Below are 21,688 nucleotides of genomic sequence, written 5' to 3'. Positions count from 1 at the left end.
AATAGGATATGTTGACCATATAGGGATGACATTGGCTAGATATGGACAATTGAATCACTAATTCCATGTGCCACTGTCAGGGACCTAAATCCTACACACTAAGCAACACCATCAAGCACAATTGAATATAATAATATAGTCAAAGTGATAAATACATTAAATCCTCTAATTTAACCATTTATTTAACCACATTCAAATCATCTATTTAAACAACCCATTTTGTATAAATTACCAAAATGATCAAAGTAAATATCCAAGCACATAACCAATGAATCCAACATGGACAATTCATTTCTAATTAATTAAGTATTTAATAATGGTTGATTCAAACCATAAAAGGCACTTTAAACAAGTCTAAATTTGTTAAATCAATGGAGGGTTTAATTTAAAATAATTAAATAGGATACGTCAACCATATAGGGACAACATTGGTTAGATATGAACAATTGAATCACTAATTCCATGTGCCACTGCCAGGGACCTAAATCCTACACACTAAACAACACAATCAAGAACAATTGCATATAATAATATAGTCAAAGTGATAAATAAATTAAATCCTCTATTTAAACCATTTATTTAACCACATTCAAATCATCTATTTAAACAACCCATTTTGCATAAATTACCAAAAAGATCAAGGTAAATATCCATAGCACATAACCAATGAATCCAACATGGACAATTCATTTCTAATTAATTAAGTATTTAATAATGGTTGATTACAAACATAAAAAGGTGCTTAAAACACATAAGTGTACATGGTCAAATACATGACTAACCACTATTGTAGGAACCTAGTCCAGTGTACCAGGATAATAATACATTATGTAATCTCTGCACACATCTCAAGGTAATCATAGAATAACCTCATGATACCACATCAATCCAGGTAACCACTAGCACAAACCTCAATGAAACCATCTAACACATCATAATCTCATAATAAACCATAACCATAATCAAAGCAATTGATACAGTAACCTAAATCTAATCACCTCAAGGGTATAGACCTTTCATGGTCTCAATCATGATGACTCACTGAGCAAGATCATCAAGTTGCATCCATCAGGATGACTTACAAAAATCAAATGGGAGAGGCACTAAAATGCCTCTATAAATTATAGAAGGAAAAGGTGAAGATATATCCTATAGTGATAGTGAAGGTGATGATGAAGAGGACAATGAGGAATCGGATGAAGAAAATACTAAGGGAAAGTGTAAATAAATAGTAGTTGTTCAGACACTGGTTGAAAAGAAGAAGCAAATTATAATTGTTGAGCCCTCTTTCAAGAATCTCCATGACTAACCACTACTATAGGAACCTATTCTAGTATAGCAGGACAATAATACATTATGTAATCTTTGCACACATCCTAGGGTAATCACATAATAACCTCATGATACCACATCAATCTAGGTAACCACTGGCACAAACCTTAGTGAAACCATCTAACACATCATAATCTCATAATCAACCATAAGCATAATCAAAGTAACTAATAAAATAACCTAAATCTAATCACCTCAAGGGTATAGACCATTCATGGTCTCAATCATGATGAATTACTGAGCAAGATCATCAAGTTGCATCCATTAGGATGACTTACAAAAATAAAATGGGCGAGGCACTAAAATGCCTCTATAAATTATAGAAGGAAAAGGTGAAGATAGATCCTGTAGTGATAGTGAAGGTGATGATGAAGAGGACAATGAAGAATAGGATGAAGAAACTATGAAGGGAAAGTGTAAATAAATAACTCGGTTGTTGAGACACTCGGTGAAAAGAAGAAGCAAATTGTAATTGTTGAGCCCTCTTTCAAGAAAGTCTAAAAAAAGTAGTGAGTGAGCTTACGCCAACACCATCAAGGGTGACTAGACAAAGAATAGGGTGGCTACCAATGTAGTTGAGACCGAGCCCAAGAAAGGAGTGAAAAATATTATCAAGCCTACTTAAGGAAAAAGGATCATAAAGAGAAAGAATTTTACTGAAGAAGAGGACAAGCCAAGTAAGGCCTTAAGGAAGCCAATAAGAAAGGTAATGATGGACAAGGATGAAAAAACAAAGAATGCATATAGGAATGAATATAACGATATCAATCGCTTTAGAGTTGTTGTACATAAGCCACCAAAGACCATTGATGAGGTATGTGGCAATATCAAAGGTAGTGTTGGATTATCAGGTTTTAAATTTATCAAGTACGAAAAGTTAAGAAAAATTGATAAGGTCAAGATTGAAGAAGCATTGGTTGATATGATGGAAAATTTTAAGACTATACCATTAGAGATAGGAAATAATGTTCCTAATGAGATGTACACTAAGATTGATGAAAAGTGGAAATATAAAATAATAAATAAAAGACATATTATAGATGCCACATTATCTCAAATAATGCATAAATTGACAAAGAAGAAAATCACTAAAGAAATGGAGAAATATAGGAACAAATTTGTGCGTAAGGAAATAACATTTTTGGCATTGAAGAACAAGATACAAGGCATTGTGCAACAAAGTAAAATGACTTGGAAGAAGATATATGGATTAATGTATAAAGATAAAAAGAAGGATGATGAATAGGAGGAAACTGAACAAGTCAAGTTGGATAACCAAGAATATTACTATGATAACATTGGGAATTTGGCATAAGAAATATAGAGGAAGGTTCAAGAAAATGACCAACAAGAAATAATCACCATTGAAGATGAACTTGTAGATAATCTAAATGATGAGAGAGAATTGGCCGAGAAGCAATTGAAGGAGGAAAATCCCATTCAGAATCATGTTCATGTCAAGCTACAAGACCCCAATCCAGTAATTGTACAAGTCAAAGAATATCCAAAGACTGGAGGGGAAGACACTACACAATAGGTAGAAAATACCATATGACATGCATCTACTATTCCTGTTATTACACATGTGCAAACATAAGTAGAAATTAAGAAGGATGATAGTGTTGTTGAGCAACATGATGTGCCAGCCATTGAAGGTCAAACCATACAAGAACTAGAACAAAAAACCAATGATAGTCAAAGGAATGACAATGTTATAGTTGAAGAAGTTAAGACAAAAGTAATTGATAATGTATAGGTAGAGAACTACAACTTGTGAAGAAAGATTGAGTGCCTTAGGACCTCACATTGAGGGAGGAAAGGAGGCTAGATGACTAAATTTAACCTATGAAGTCAGCCCCACTGATGCATAAGATGATGGAAATGCACCTGCACAATAGGTGATTGTTCTTCAAATACAAAAAACTAATAAACATGGAAGGAAACAAGATGAGGAGCCTAAAGGATCCAAGGAGCAACAAAGATTGAATGTAGAGATTCCTACATAATGTCTCCAATTATCTATGGCAAGCTCCAGTACCCCCCAGAATCAAAGGGGATAATAATAAAGAAGAGAAAGACAAAATCTCCTAGAGGTATATAATGTAAACTTGTTACACTTGATGAAGTGATTGCGATTCCACAATGGGATATAAATAATTTAACATATCATCAAATGGTTACACTTCAAGAGCTATTAGCTAGGAAGACGAAGCAAAAAGAGATGAGAAGGGAGAATCAACAGAAGAAAGTTTTGTATGAAATTAGAGAAATATTTTTGTAGACTATTGATGTTGAGAACCTGAATGATCAAGCCCCTATAATGGAACAATTAGTTTAAATAGTTGAGAAACTTAATGACCTAATTATTGATGCAAATGAGAATTCATTACAATGGTCAGAAAGGAAGTTTGAAGAAAAGGTCACGATGAATATGGAAACAAAGATTGTTGTTAGACATATATAACTTTCCCATATTATACATAATTTGGAAACTATAGTTAAAAATGTGCATGCATTGTTCAAGAAATTATGCGATTTTTCATTTTTCACAAAGGAAGTTTAGGTCAGTATAGACAAACTTGAGGTAGATTTGAAGTATAGTGCACACACATTGAGCATGGATGTAAGTTCAAGTTCTACATAAATTTCTAATTGGGATTCATGTAGTCAAGGTAGGCATAATTGATGGCTAAAGATAGTAGAATAAGAGCTAAGATCATTTCTATTTAGGCTATGTTGACATTGCATTTAGAGGTTATGGAGATAAATTTGAAGATTGTCAAGGAGCTAGTGCAGAGAGATCCAAATCTTTCTATTACAAATATTATGGTGGATCTAGATGCTAAGTTAGAAGTATAAATTTAAACATTTGAATCCCTAGGGGCAAGATGTGATAATGCATTAGCAATGGGATAATATTTTGCAAAATCTATGCACCTTTTCATCACCCCATGAAACTAAATGCTTTATGGAAAGGGTGGTAGATTAAAATAATAGACTTTATGATTTGACTATCCCTATTATCTAGGCAACCTTGATCTTATGCTAGCCAAATATTAGTAAAATATAAGATCACTTATATAGATTACTGAATTGAGTGTTGGTTACAACTTATACATTATGTTAATTATTGATAGTAAGTGACTAGAAATTAAAATTTCTCTTGATCTTCAGAGGCACATGGGGTACTACAAATTGAAATTAGTACAAGTAGTCCTAGATATTGCCACATTCATTAAACAAATAATTTAGAAATGCATGATCTTTATATTCTTATATAAAATTTGATAGTATCTAAGTTACAGGGTAGCATTATTATGTTAGTAGCTAGATAGTATGGACCTTAACAAGAGTTTGGATATATCATGCCCACATTTAAGTTAATTTTACCTTCAAAGAAATTCTTAGTATTTTAGTATTAATTAATAAATAAATAGATAATGATAATCATGCTTTTTTTGCAAACTTAAAATTTGATTAGAATTGTTTCATTCCTTAAATAGATTAATATTTTTTTATAGTATGTTGATGTTTAGAGAATCCTTATCACTTGCATCCTAATATTTCAATGTATTGTTTTTGTGTTTGACTTTGTATATCATGTAATGTCTCAAAGTCAAATATTTGATTTACCCTTCATATTGTTTCCTAATTTGGTGTCTAAGGTAAGATATTTAAGCTAATAGGCTTATATGTGGAAGCTTTTCTCCTAGATTTTACAATTTTCTGCAGGACAATTTTTAGCCCTAGTCGTACAATAGTATTTTTGGTTATTTTGAACTACTTTCCATTCATTTTAATTTTTAAAATAATTTTCTTGTATTTTATTTGAATTTCTTTCTAATTCATTTCATTTTGAATAATTAGTTATATGATTTGTTTCAACTTTTTCTAATTTAGAAACTTATGTGAGTCTTTTGCATGTCTTTGTTGGCCTTAAAACAACTATAGATTAAATTTGTCAAAAGAAGTCAGCAAATGAGAAAGCTCATGATGGTGGAGCTGCTCATAGTGAAGAGAATGGATTTGTGAAGATGAAGAAGTTTTTTCCAAGATTTGTGCTACCAACAAATTGAAAGGAGGGCTTGCCTTCAAACAAATGGTTGAAGAGATATTTTGTGTGGCTGGTGCTTTCCTGATTGGTGTTTTCATTCTTTCTCTTGACTGGCTTAACTTATAGGGGTTTTGTCCACCTCATTCTCAGTTTAGAGGGATCCCAATGAGATAATTCCACTGCACATGGTTGCTTTACTGATTCTCACATTACATTACATTTTTTAAAAATTTATTAGCATGGACTTTGTAAGTTATGGGTTATTATTTTTAATGGGAATTTGAAAACATATTCTCAATATTGATTGTGTTTGAGTACAAATGAATCAAAAATCACATTGAATTCTGATACCAATCTCCCTATCCTTATCCTTTTATATTTGCATGGTTCTTTTCAGGTATTTCAAAAACTTTTTCGTAATTGAATTTTTTTTTTTTTTTTTTTGGAAAAACTAATGCACTATTTTGTATGGACAAAAAAAATTTGTTTTAATGAACATATGAGAGATTAGGTAACTCTTTATAGAAAAATGATTTTTTTTTTTGTTGAATCGAAACCTTACTTTATTTTATTTCATCTTATGAGTATCTATCTCATTATAATCTATAATTTCTAATTTTCCCATCTCTTTGCCCTCTATTTGCATTGACCATTAAATTTAAGAGTATTTATGCAACTAGGATGAAGAATATAAATTCTAGGGATTCACAATTAGAGGCTTAAGTAGAATTTAATAAAAGATTTCATTATCCAAGAGTGCAAAATGCTTCTTGTTTATTTATTCTATGACCTTCAAAAGTATTTTTTTATTGTTTTTTTGCCAAATATTAAAAAGAGACATGAATCATTTAGGTGTTGTATAAAAACTTGTGAATGATATAGTATTAAAATATTTAAAACTGTTTGGTGTTGTAATTTAATTTATTCTTAATTATTTTGGTTTTTTTTTATATTGTATCACTGTATTCAATTATATTTTGACCTAATAAAATTAACTATTTTATGGAAAATTTGAAGTTATGTAAAGTTGACATATTTACATTCAATTCATATATTAAAATAATTAATAAATATGATTGTTTGAAGTTACTTTTTCCTCACCACAAAGATAGTTTCTTAATTTTTTAGCCTCACATTTGCTTGATTTTTGCAAAAAATATTTTTATCTATATCCTAATTTGACCCACCTTAACAACTAAATTGTAAAACCAAAACTCATTATAACAATGAAATTCAACTAAATAATAAAATAAAATGTTAAAATTTAATAAAAATAAATACAAATTATTGATTTATATAAGTTATTTTAATATCATGAAGAACTGGCCTTAATAAAATATATTGTACACAATATCAATCTTAAGTTTGAATTTAAATTATCTAAAGTCAAAAAATTACAATAAAATCTAAAGTCAAAAAATTACAATAAATAATTTTATTTTAATTCTATTAATTATCTAATAGACTTTGAAATTGCATTTCTTAACTTTAAATTCAAATTATCTAAACACAAAAAAATTACAATAAATAATTTTATGTTAATTCTATAAATTATCCAATAGACTTTGAAATTGCATTTTTTGAGGGAAAATTAGCATTCTCAATTCTCCAATAATGAAACTTCCATTCTTTTTTCTTTTTTGTATAATGACAATTTTTATCCTAATTAAATTTTTTATTTCTTTCTCAAATTTAATCAAATTCATAGATTTCTTTTGTTTTAACGCTATGAAGAGGGTTTCTTTTCCTTTTTGCGCAATAAAATTAATAGCTTTGGTTGAATATCATGTGTTCATCTAGTTATTTGAGATGCCATTAAATAGTTTTTCTTATGTGATTTGAAATAAGTGTTAGATTAAATCCAATTACAATATTGTCTATATTTATTTAACCTTGTAGCACATTCTTAGATTTCTAAATATAATATCTAGAACTATTCAGTTCTATAAAAAAGAAACTTTTATTATTTAGAATGTTGCTTCCATTCAATTAGAACCAAATCAAAATAAACAACTTCTACTATTTTCTTCATATTATCTAAGCTCATCTTTTATGCTGCTACTAATATTTTTATCAACAGTTTCCTTTTTAGTACAAGATAAAGTATAACTGTTAGCTATTATTAATTTCTAAACTATGTATTTATCTTCTTCATAAAATGATGTTTTATCATCTTCCTAAAATGATGTGTTGCCTCATGTGGGAAAATAAATAAACTGTTGGTTAACCGACGCCATCGCGAAAATCATTTCTAATAATCTAAGCTAATGTCATATCTGAGTTCGATTGATATTTTGAATGCTCAACTGATCTAAATTTAATTGTTAGTTTTAAAGTTGGACATTTTGTTCGTCAGGTATAGATTTGATAGACATTTTAAAAACAGAATATATTATTTGATTTTTCTAATTTGTTGGGCCCATCTATGGAAGAGAGCCCTTCAAAAATTCTCTGAGGCCCACCTTAGAAGGAGGGCCAAAGAGGGGGTTTGGAAATAGTTTTCAACCAGCAATTGACGCGCCTCGGTTATAACCTCACTAGCTGCGTCATTGCCCCAAGCGCAAAGATGGTTCACTAACACTTCCAGCCGTTAATTTATATTGTTTTATATTCCCTCTATTCTTTCCCAATGAATGTGGTATTAACTGTTGGATTACGTCATAGCAGACTATTGTTTCATATTCCCTCTTACTCTCAATCTCAGTACAGTTGTATTTGCTCTTTTGTTAGATGGCACATAGTTGTCGTTCTCTTTCTAAGTTGTTATTGAAGGCTGATAAGCAACTTGAAACAAGTGTTCTTAACCAAAAGCTTCATTGTAAGTTATTCCCTTTTCATGTTGGAGTAGTTATATATTATGTGTAAGAGAGGATTAAGTGATTGAAGTTCTTATAAGCATTGTGTGCTCTGTGTTTCTAATGGCATATATCTTTGTTTCGGCGTGTCTTTATCTTGATATGTGGCCAAATTAGCAATTTTTATGATTGGCTTTCCTATGCAGCTCTCTTCAATTTCGTGGGGCATTAGTCCTCCGCGTGGTGGTAAACTTGGCTTCCACAAGACTCTGGGCCTGGATTGAACGTCTATTGTTACTAAGCGTCTTAGCTTTGGTTGAAGATGAAACTAAAAATAGGGCTTTCAGTTTGTGAAGAGCAGAAATAAATAAATAAATCTCTCTTTCTATATATATTGGTAGCCCAACCACGAGGCGATAGTAGGATCCCTTGTTCATGCAGACGCACCCCCCAACCCCCGGTACTATAGTCGAGTCCGATCCAAATGCAGGAGTCTGATTGTTGAGAAGTCTTCCTTGTCAATGCATTCCTCTCCGTGCGGTGATCTCCTTGTGTAGGAGCCCTATTCTATAAAAATTACCTCCCAACCGAGTATAGGTTTCTTCCAGCCCCAAAATGCTCATAGAATAGTAGGGGCCTTACCATACCTTACTTTACCTTACCTTATAATAGTAGGGGGTAGGGGGTAGGGGCCCACTACATGTGCATTTGCATGCACCATGTTACCTATAGAATTTGGGGAGTGGAACGAAGAATAATCCTTTGATTGAATCATTGCTACCCTTAGAATAGGAGGGGCCATAGGGGCCTCCCCCAATGCCTAACATTATTGTGGGGGTTCCCCTTTCAATAATAGGGCTCCCATCCCATTGTCCAGGCAGGTTGGGGTGATTGTATTGTAGTCCTACCTCTAACCCTACTATTATAAGGGTAAGGGTAAGGGTTCCTAGAACGACCATGAGCAGGTAGAAGAGAGCTCCAATAGGCATTGGAGGAACCAACCCTCGTATGTGGTAAAATACAAGGATGACTTGTAGCTAGGGCTGAAAGACCAACCACGATCAAATATATCTAGTTTTCCACGAAATCCAATTTTGTAGAGCATGCATGCTTATGACCCGAGGTAGAGCACTCAATGAGTTAGAGTGGCCAAAGCTTGACCAACCCCAAGGAAACTCTGAGTATAGGTCATTTTAGTAAACAAAAAGACTTTGGGTGCTAAGATCTAGAGTCGAGAGGGAAACAACCCAGATCGTAAGCGCTCTATCTATCTATCTATCTATCTATCTATATATATATATGTAATATTTTAATTTGAATATTAATTACTGTAACAAAAAATATAAAATCAATTAGAGTTCATTCTATTTTGATGGTTAAGTTGTGATATTAATGAACACATGCTTTCACATGTCTACACTATTTTTCAATAATATCAACAAAAAAAAATAAAAATAAAAATAAAATTATATATATATATATATATATATATATATATATATATATATATATATATATATATATATATATATATATAGCTTTCAAGATTCATATCTATCTTAAATAAAAAAATTATTATTTGAAACTCTATATATTCTCTTCGATAGATTTAATTTAAATATAAATTCTTCTTCTTAAATTATCACTTATTTGTTACAATTCATTAATTAAATTGATATTAAGTTTAGTACCATTTTCCCATTATTAATTACTTTTATAATGTAAATAATAAATACTAATAATTATAATATAATTTACATTACACACACACACACACACACAATATATATGTATAAATATACACGTATACATATGTGTGTGTACACACACACACACACACACACACACACACATTTATACATACATACATACATGCATGCATGTATGTCTATGTGTGTTATATAAAAGATAGTATTTAGTTCATATATATATCTAACAATTATGATTTTTTTTATTTTTTTCCAGGTAAACGTGACAAGTCACCATACTGAATTATTTATTAATGTGAAAAACTAGTTTGAGGGCTCAAGGAGGCAAAACCAATAAAACAATTGATATGCGCCCTCAAACAATACCACATGGGCCAAATCAGCCTGAAAGGGATGCAAAATTATTGAGGTTGCCAGCTCTTCAGCCAAATTTGCTGAAAGGTGACAACCCTAAAATAACCCATAGATATTATCTTTGTCAAATACATTGGAGCCAAACTCTAGGCCCACCCCCAAGTTGGCTAAAAAATCAGCAAATTGGTTGGCTTCCCTGAAGCAATGACTAATTTTAAACTCTTGAAACCTCGGCAAAAGCTTTCAAACTTCACCTAATACATATTGAAAATCCCAACTAACCACCTTTTTTTAGGACAATTTTGAAGTAACAAAAATTCCTAGAGATAATGATAGTTTAACACCATCCCTGAGAGCTCTTAGCTCTGGTAGGTTGTTTGTCCCATTTGAAAGCTTGCAAGAAAAAATTTTAAAATATGACCATGATAGCCCCTAAGGACACAACTGCCACCTGATCTATCTGGGTTCCCTTTAGATGCACCATCAAAATTTAGCTTGCAAAAAGGAGAAGGGGCTTGTTTCCTAGATCTCAGCCTTAGGTTTATTTCCAACTGACACGCCCTTAAAAGGAATATAAATCAGTGGCCATTTATTTAGGATTAAGCCATCAGTAGATGAGAATGTAGAGGACAAGTTCTTAGTCCTTTAAGTAAAAGCATCGACATTTGCTGAGATAGATTTATCAATCTGCTCATACACCCTATCCACCAAAGAAAATTCCTTCTTGAATATTCTTCTATTTCTTTTCCACCAGATCCCTCAAACAATAGTTGAAGGGGCAATTCTCCATATCTCTACAAAAAAAGAGCCCTTGTGAGGAGAGGCCAACCCATCAACAATTGAGATAAAGCGTTAGGAAGTGGAGCATACCAACCAAGTCTATCAAGGAGCCTCATCCAACACTCATAAGCGAAGTCACATGAAAAAAGAAGATGTGTAGCATTCTCCCACTCCTTACTACATACGACACAAAAGAAATTTAATTTTTATAAACTATATAACTTTTAATTTTAACAAGGAACTTTAATATTAATTAAATTTAGTTTATTAATATTTATTTCATAAAAGATTATAAAATCTAGTGTTTATCTATCCCATTTATGAAAAATTTAATATTTGTATTTCTACATGTGATTAAGTCTCCATCTTGAAAGAGAGTTAATGATGTTCAAAACTAAATGATTAACAAGACTTGTGTGGAAAATAATGAACAAATTTCAAAGTAGATCTAAGCAATATTTAAAATTGAGTGTATTGTCAACCTTTAAAAATGTGTTTCATTATCCTTGGTAGCATTGCCAATGAACTACTCTCAAACACTTCAGGGAAATCGAATTATTAACAAAGGGGTCAATACCTATGAATTCTTCTTAAGTTATTTTCCCTCTTTATCTATGAGAAAATAAAGCTCAACATATATCTTTCATAACCATATGAGTATTTTTAAGTAATTATTGAATTTAAATTTATTTAATAAATATTTTCTTCTTTTTCCATTTTTTTTTTCTAAATATTTGGATAGGGGAAGATACCCAATAGTAAATTGGGGCCAAATAACTAGTCTCTTTTTTCTATTGTGGATCTTCATGAAAGGAAGCCAAAGTGTAGAAACACTTCCAATTGCTAAATCTATTGGGAGAGATGATGCTGAAAAATTCTTACAAATCCTTGAGCTATTGCAAACTAGATAAACACATACAAAATCAGATTTTAGTAAATAATCACAACACAAGATATACATGGGAAAACCCTTGTGGGAAAAAATTCAAACTCCAAAATCTAGACTCAATTGTATTATCAATAACAATTACAATGCAATCCTTGGGCCAATGCTCATCAAGAGAAACTACAGTAGCAAAGAATTCTAGAGAATATCTGGCACATAAATGCTCCTTAGAGGATATCCAAACTACCATACAAAATTCACTAAGGGGATACATATTTATAGAGCTCAACACAAGTGGAAAGAGCTCACAGTTTCCAAAACCATATCTAATACTAAAGAGGTATGCAGTGTCAACTTGCTAAACCAATGATACGTTGTACATATAAACTTTCATGATAACTCAACCATAGTGGTCGCCATTCTATATGCAACACCTACCTCACACCACTTGTCAATAGTGAGCTCAAACATAAATATAACCTACCAAATATTAATTCTCCATGATTCTTCCACCAAACTAGTAACTGCCATAATCATTACATAGATTCAACATAGCAGCTTATGATGATAACTCCTTAACTTTAGGACTTTTAAAATGGGATAAATGAAATAAATAAATTAATATGGAATATTTTGACTAAAAATTTGAGGTCACACCTTTATTCTAACATTCTCCCACTTGTCAAAGACCTCTCAAGAGTCAAAACTTTGTCATTTGCTCAAGGCCCCAACACCCATAGAACTAGCACACCATTTGAACTTCTCAATGGTTGCTGGCTTCATTAATAGATCTACAACATTCTCTCAAGTACCAATTTTTGCCAACTTCACTTTTCCATCTTCCATCATATCATGAAAAATATGATATTGTACATCAGTATGCTTTGTTGTAGCATGGAAAGTAGCATTCTTTGCTAAGGAGATAGCACTTTGGCTATCACAATAGATAGTAATTTGTCTTGCATCAAAACCAATATTAGAACAAAATCTCTTAAGGCAAATGCCCTCTTTAGAAGCATGAGTACAACTTCCATATACTCTTCTTTTGTAGTGGACAAAAAAACTACAACCCATCACTTACTCATTCAACTAATTGCACCACCAAATATCATGAAAACATATCCACTAGTGGACATTCTACTATCAATATCATCTACCCAATTTGAATTCACATATTCATGAATCCAAATAGAATGTCAAGATATAGTAAGATTACCATGAAAACATAATAAATACTCAGGCGTGCCCTTGAGATACCTAAACACAAGTTCTAAACTACATCCCAATGCACCCTTCCAACATTATCCATATATCGACTAAGGACTCCTATTTCTTGGGAAATGTCTAGCCTCGTATAGACCATATCATACATCAAGCTATCAACAAAACTTGCATAAGCTATTCTAGACATGTTCTCCATCTTAATAGGAGATTTTGGACAATCCTCCATAGAAAGCTTCATTCTCTATAACATTGGAACAACTAACTTCCTATAAGTTTTCATCCTAAATTTATCCAACATAGAGTTAACATAATTCCTTTGGCTCATCCAAAGCTTTCTCGTAGCTCTATCTCTAATAATATCAATCCCATGAATATATCTAGTTGCATCTAGATCTTTCATTTCAATCTATATTGCTAACTAATAATTCAAATCTAAAATCATTCTTTTACCATTTCCAATAAATAACATATCATCCACATACATGGCTATCATAAGAATATGATCATTTTAAGATTTATAATATACATAATGGTCATATTTAGATCTTATAAATCCCAAGGACAACACATATGTGTCAAAATTTTGATACCACATTTTAGTAGACTACTTCAAACCATACCAATATTTCTTCAACTTAAAAAAAATATTTTCTTACCTTTTTCAACAAAATGTTCTAGCTGTGACATATAAATTTCCTCCTCCAAATCACTATGGAGGAATGTTGTCTTCACGTTAATTTTCTCAACTTCAAAACCATAAGTTGTTGTAAGTGACACCAATAATCAAATGGATGATAACTTCACTATAGGAGAGAATATTTCACCATAATCGATTCCCTCCACTTGTGAATACCCCTTCACAAGAAACTATGCCTTATACTTCTTAATATTGTCATCTAGACCCAATTTCTTCTTGAATGACCATTTAAATCCAACAAGATTTTGTCCTTCAGGAAAAGGTAATGAATTCCATGACACATTCTTCTTCAATTCTACCATCACTTCATTCATGGCTTCCATTGAGTAATCTACATCATTCATACCTATAGCCTCTCTAATAGTCCTAGGCTCATCAGTGTTAGTAATCAAGGAAAATATACAACCGGAATTGAACAAAGAATATCCAAACCTTTTAGGTGAATAACCATATCTATCAGGTCACTTCTTATCATGAGTAGACTTCATCAAATTTTGAGGTTGAACTTTTTTCTTTCCTTCATAACTTTCAGAGCTACTTGAGCTCTCCTCATAATTAGGTCTATCCGGATCTTGTAGTTCTCCCTCTTTAGAGGTAAAAGGAATCTAAACTACTTCATTTTTATGTTTTTCTTCCTTTTCTTGCTACAAATAAACTATGGAAGGTATTAAATCACAATATCACACTTCTACTATAGAGAACATTCTTTTCAACTAGATCCCAATGCTTGAAACATTTCACACCGATAAGATAACCAATCAAGATACACTTAACTGCCTTGTTCTCCAATTTTGATATTTTCTCACTTGGAATATGAGCATATACCTCATGACCAAAGACACTAAGATGTCTCAATGAGGTATTCTTGAGAGACTATGACTCCATGGGTGTCTTCTCAACAAGTGCTAAAGTAGGAGATCTATTAACTAAATAACATGCATTGGCTACAGTTTTAGCCCAAAACCTTTCTTCAAGCCCAACACTAGTCAACATACTCCTAGCCCTCTCCGTCAATGTTCTATTCATTCTCTCTATAATACCATTTTTTTTTGGGGTTAATGGATTTATCTTATGTCTCTTAATTCCATTATCCTTATAGAACCTATTAGATTCTACTGAAAAAAACTCATTGCTATTATCAGTCCTCAAACACTTGAATTTTCTATGAGTCTGATTTTCAACCAATGATTTAAATTCCTTAAACTAATTAAAAACTTCAGTTTTAGCTATGAGGAAATACATAAATGTCCTTCTATAATAATCATCTTTGAATGAGACAAAGTACATAGATCTAGATATCGAAGGAATGTTAATTGGACCAAACAAATCTGAATGAATATAATCCAAAACCCCATAAGACTAATGGGAACTAGAATAAAAGGAAAGACGATGTTGTTTATCATAAACACAATGTTCACAAAAGTCAAACTCCATATTATAATCATCAAGGCCTTCAACAAGGCTCTTATTTTTCAGAGCTCTAAGACCCTTCTCACCAATGTGACCAAGCCTTTGGTGCCATAACATTTACTTCTCAACTAGGAGTTTTATCTCCAAAGTATTTTCACTCTTAGGTACCCAAAAATCACAACCGTCAGATGTAGGAACAAAATTCTTCTTCTTTTCTTGATTTGATAGAGAGGGTGAAGAATATAAAGCCCTTTACTTGGACTTCATAGAAGCACTATTGTACTAAATTGATTATCCTCAATTATCCATAGGCCCTTTGAATAATTCACCACACTTATAACAACTTCAAATTATCAGTGATCAACTTAGTAAACAAAATATATTTATGCATCAAATAGATTTCATTTCCTTTTCTTCTTATACCGAGTATCAACTTCATTAACTTAGTTACAATACTGATAATAGTTTTAACATGTAAAAGAAACTAACATGCAAAACATCCATGTGCACATTAACACCATGATTTTTAATGTGGAAACTCAAGTAGGGTAAAAATCACAAGGGACTAGTCACCAAAATAATCTCACTCTTCTAAAGTGAGCTTAGTTAAGAGCCAAACATGTCAAAGGTTACAAGCACACTACTAGACATGGCACCTTGCAAGGGGATTTTCACCAAAGATCATCTAGACCTTATCACCATTCAATGAGTGGCCTATCTAAAGGACATACAAAAATTCAATGGTTATAATGGTTATAATTTAACATTCAAATGATCTAATAAATATGAAACTTACTTTCCTTTTTTAGATCTTTATTCTTCTCAATATCTCTACTTACTGACTGGTCATCACATCAACACTTTAATCCACTTCAACTTCTCACTCTAATCTACTCGATATGATCTCTTTTAGCACTTTCCATCAACTTGGATATTAGATGGAATATCAACATTTACCTTCTTGTCTCTCCCTTAAATAACAAGATTTTTTCTACATCATCTATTTGATAGTTTTTTCGATTAACCACAATTGTCAATTGATTTTTTCTAGCTCACATACAATGAATCTAGAAACATAAGAAAAAATCTTAAACTTAAATTTTGTGCTCCATCTTGGATCACTAAACATGCTTCAAATCTTCATCATTAGATATTTCTTGAATTATCCTAGCTGTAGATCTTGCTAAATATCTTTATCCTTATCTTGAAATCTTCTAGAGTTGTCCAAATCTTCATTTAATGTCATCATTTACTTGATCTTTAACAAGCTATTCTTCATTTAACAAATTATGTTATTCCTTCCTTGACCTTCTTCATACTTGGAACTATTGCTATGCCTAGTTAACATTAGACTTTCTTAGTTTACCTTCCTCTTTCTTGGTTAATACTATTCTAACTTACTGCACCTTTCATTCTCTTCATTTACCAACCACTATTTCTATCTCAGTGTGGCTTACTAATTCTTAATCTTTGCACTTTCCAACTTCATTCCTTCTCTTTATGACCAAATTAACTTTCTTATACATAATCTCAACACTTCATGAAATAATATAAAACAATCAAACCAACATTATACTATCATGGATTGATTCATCAGTTGTCCAGTTAGGTTCACATATTTCACAATCACTTCTTCAATTCAATCTTCATACTTTTTTCTTTCACCTCTCTATCCAACATCACATCCTTTAGATAATTGCAACTTACATGAACTAGTGTTATTTTACACAAGTTGAAATCAATGACAATATAACAACTTATCTAACTGTTCTACATATACTTTGTAGCTCAATTCTAATCTTGTTCTTCATGATTGCGACTTTCATCTAAAAATCTCTCTTGTGTACTTGTCATCATTAGTTATGCTCAACATTAGCATAAATGTATTAGTTGTGTTAGACACTATAGGTTTAGCTTCCTTTATATTTTTATTGGCTTTCTCTTCCCTTTCCTATCTGGGTATTGGTCATTTGATCAATTTATCAACCTACAATCTATGGCAAGATGAAAATCTTGTTATAGTTGTAACAAATCATACCTCTACCTCTCCAAGGTCCATTTTTTTTTCTATGACCCATTCTTAGCTTGAAATATGTCGCAAAGTGTCCATAGTTTCCATAAGTTGAGCATATCTATATGTTGAACCTATCCTTGCTAACTTTGGGGATGCCTTATTTGACCTAGCCTTGGATATGTAGTCTTTAGCTCTGTATCCATAGTTATTATAGTAGTAAAATTATATCCATCAATCCTTTTCCCTTTGAAATAAGGCCTACACTATTGTGTTGTGTGACTATAGTTAGTACCAATTGTGACAATATCCATCTAAGGTACATTGGATACCAGATAATGCCTATTTTTGCCATCATAGATATGAAGTATGCCCTATTTAACACAATAATAACAAGTGGGTTTTTTGGGTTTCATACCTTTAGATGATTTCCTTCATTACTTCTTGAAGTCCAGTTCTTCCATTCCAGATGACTCACTATTTTCAATCTTGCTGTCACCTTCATATCCTAGACCAGTATCACCCTTGATCTTTCTTTGAGATTTGAGCTACTCATCTATCATTTCAGAGATGTCTTTACAATTCTTTAGTTTCACATTCCACTCATTTGTGCTTTTTAGCTCTTTAGCTAGCTTGTGAACTTGTTCAACTAGTTTCTTGTTCTCTTTAGTTAGCCATTAAATCTATTCCTTTTGGTCATGATCATGTTCATGCAAGATACTATTTTCCTATCTTATGTTGTGAGGCTCTTCCTCCATTTCTATGATTTGTTCATTTTTTTCTCTTATAACTTCCTTAGTGGCTAGCATAGCTTCTACTATTTCTTTCAATGCTTCCTCTTCTTTTGCCTTGGCCAAAATAGCATCACCTTTTCCATCATGTTTTTGACTCATCCTTACTATTGTTTCTTCTTATTCATTCTTTAGTAGTATAATATTATTGGTCAGCTTCTCATTATAAGTCATGAGATAATTTAGGTCCTCTTCAAATTTATCTTATCCACTTTGATCTTTAAGTTTTTTAATGACCCATTAGATTTCACTGATTTTCATCACCATTCTCTTCCTCTTAGTTAAGGAAACCCTTAGCCTGTCCTTCAAATCCTCAGTGATGGTGAGTGAATCTTCAAGTTTCTTCTAAAGTCTAAAATCTTCTATTAATTCTTCACTCAAGTTGTTGGCTCATTACTATTAGGGTCTAATATATGGTACCAATTATTGTCCCAAGCTGATACTAAGAGGAGGAGTGAATTAGTTTAATAACTTTAGAACTAGTTTGTCAAGTTACCTTTTTCAATAACTTAACTATAATGGGAGCAACACAATAAAACCATGTAAACTCACATAAGAAACCATATATCAATGGTACATGATTTTTATACATAGAAACCCTTGATGAGTGGATGAAAACCATGGTGGGAGTAATGTATCCACTAGCCATTTACTACAAATAAAAGATTTTTGTGTTAAAGGCTACAACTATTCTTTCTGAGAACACATAGTTAGTTATGAATATTGATAACATATAAGTATTACAAAATCTTTTCAAATGTACCTTGTGAAAGGATTTACAACACTCCCTTTTGGAGGTACCTTGTTAGAGGATTTACAAATTCTTTCTAATGAAGCATGTCTGATTAAGAGCTTACAATATAGTTGCAATATTAATAAAGAAAACTAAAATGGTTGATCTTATAAATGACACACCTTTCCTTGTATATATACTATGTATAACATCAAGGTCCCTTGCTATCCTCTTCCTTCTTTGACTTTCCTTGTGAACACTTGTGTATCATCTCTCTCTCTCTCTCTCTCTCTCTCTCTCTCTCTCTCTCTCTCTCTCTCTCTCTCTCCACTATCTTGTATCACTAGTCTTTTGTTTGACACTTTCTTGGATTGTGAGCAGTCTTCTACTCAGTGCATATGCTACCTTGTTACTCTTCCCCTTTTTGTGTTTGATAGTAAGTGTATAATCTTGGAGAAACTACATCAATTTTATGTGTCTAAGGGTTAGCTTTTCTTGTGTATTGATGAAGCTAAGGGCCTAATTATCAGTCTAAACCACAAACTCTTTTGGAAAGAGATAGTGTCTCCACTTTATAAGGGCTTGGACCAATGCATATAGTTCTAAATCATAAGACAGTTACCTTGAGTTGGGTTCATTCAACCTTTCACTATAAAATGCTACTGGTCTTCCTTCCTGACTTAGAACTGCCCTCACAACTATGTTACTTCCATCTCATTCCATAATGAATAGTTTTTCAAAACTAGGAAACACCAAGATTAGTTGTCTAGCCACTTCATGTTTCAACTTCTCAAAACTTGCATCAACATTATTAGTCCACTTAACTTTCATTTTGTGACCACCTTTGATAGTGTCCAAGATAGGTGCACATTTATCACTGAAACCCCTAATGAATTTTTTATAAAATTATGCCAATCCATGGAAGATTCTCACCTTAGTCCTTATTTTAGGAGTAGGCCAGTTGATGATAGCTTCCACCTTACTCAAAACCATCTTCAAGTCACCTTGTGATATGAAAAAACCTAACTACACTAGTTCTTTCTTCAAGAACTCACTTTTCTCCAAATTAATGGTTAAATTCTCCTCCTACAACTTCCTTAACACTAACTAGAAATGTTTCATATGCTCTTTCTTGGTTTTTCTAAAAATGAGGACATCATCAACGTAGACTACTACAAACCTACATATATAGTCTTTTAGCAATGCATTCATTAACCTCATAAAGGTACGAGGTGCATTTCTAAAGCCAAAGGGCATAACTAGCCACTCATAAAGACCTTCTATGGTTTTGAATGTTGTCTTCCATTCATCCCACTCTTTCATCCCAATTTCATGATATCCAATTTAAAGGTTAATATTTGACCTTAAGTTCACTATCCTAGGAATAGGAAACCTATATCTAATGGTTATCCTATTTATTTCCCTAGAATCGATACACATTCTCTACTTACCTCCCTTCTTTGGTGCTGATACAACTAGGACTACACATGGGATCAATGCTCCTCTTGATTAGTCCTTGATCCAATAGTTCTTGAACTTGATGTGTTATCTCCTTGTTTTGATCTGGTGTCATTTTGTATGCATCTTTGTTAGGCAATGATGTGCCTGGTATGAAATCTATTTGATGGCTAATGGCTCTTTGAGGTGAAAATGTGGATGGGGTCCCATCACATATGATGTCCTTGAACTTCTCTAGTAATTGTTTCACTTTAGCATGTAGAGATGTCTCCTCCTTAGGTTTTACTACAATAGCAAACCTCATTCCTTCATAATGCTTAATTTCATGTAGTAACTCTTTCCCACTCATTAAAAATACATTTAGCTTGACTACTTTGTCATTGGGTGAGTGTACCAAGATGGTGTACAAAAAGGAGGGGTATAAGTGGACACCTTTTTCTGAAATTAGGTAAACTTGAACTTGGATGAGACATTTGAGGGTCATCCACTAAAAATGAAAAGATGTATAAAATATATAAATTTTAGTATCTGAATCTACTTTCTAAACTACTAGAGTTTTTACAAAATGGATAATATTAGGTGGGTCAAACCTTGCACACGCGAAAAATAGTTCCTAATTTTTTAGAAAACATAACATAGCTGTTTTCATATGCAACACAAAAGACCAAGTTATATTTTTTAATCTTGCATATCCCTTTGGTAGGATGATAGTTAAGAGTCATATCTAGAAGTTGCATATTTTTTTGTAATTTTATGATGAGTATTTTTTTAAATTATGAATTATTGAACTGACTACATCCAAAAATTTTGGTATCTATTCATGTGCTAAGCATAACTTGCATCAAAATAATCAAAAATATATATTTAAAAAAAGTGTAAGAATCAAGTTTAGAATAGTAATATATAATTTATTTTGACTTTGGTTAAGTATATAAAAATTTATTAAAAAAATGGTAGACATATGTTTGTGAAAAATGTCAAGGCATTGGTAAAAGTAATTAAAGTTTACAATGTTTTAATGTTGTCCAAAAAAAGAAAAATTTATATGGTTAGAAAGCTAAGAAGACATGTAAGATTATGGTGGTGATTTTAGAGATACCACTTCACCACTAGAATGTTAGAGTAAATAATTAATTAATAATTAATTATTTATTCTATTACTTAAGCTTACTTAGGTTCATGCATTTATTTAATATTTAGTATTTAATGCATGTAGTGGTTAGTTGTTGACAACACGGGAGTTTGTTCCCTTCTAGCATGTTCCACCTTTTTTGGATATGTGCTGAGTTGTCATCCTTATCTTCTACCACCTTTCAGCTTGTTCTACAAGCTTTCATGAGCTCTTTATAAGCGGGCTCTCTCATTGTATTTTCATAAGGCATTGTGCATATTGTAAATACATTTTTCTTCTTGTGTTTGCACATATTGTCTCTAATGTCCGTTTAGGGTTTTTC

General features: G+C 32.0%; 1 non-coding gene across 1 annotated transcript; it reads right to left on the bottom strand.

The window, feature by feature from the left end:
* Window positions 1-7,803: 7,803 nt before the first annotated feature.
* On the bottom strand, window positions 7,804-7,954 carry LOC149533674 (U4 spliceosomal RNA). The gene has a single exon (XR_016358215.1). It is a non-coding gene; the product is annotated as a U4 spliceosomal RNA (small nuclear RNA).
* Between the last annotated feature and the right edge of the window lie 13,734 nt (window positions 7,955-21,688).

Source organism: Cupressus sempervirens, chromosome 10 (genome assembly GCF_028749045.1).
Source record: "Cupressus sempervirens isolate cs-2001-9-10 chromosome 10, ASM2874904v1, whole genome shotgun sequence".
Classification (NCBI taxonomy): domain Eukaryota; kingdom Viridiplantae; phylum Streptophyta; class Pinopsida; order Cupressales; family Cupressaceae; genus Cupressus; species Cupressus sempervirens.
This window is presented reverse-complemented; position numbering and strand designations above follow the sequence as displayed.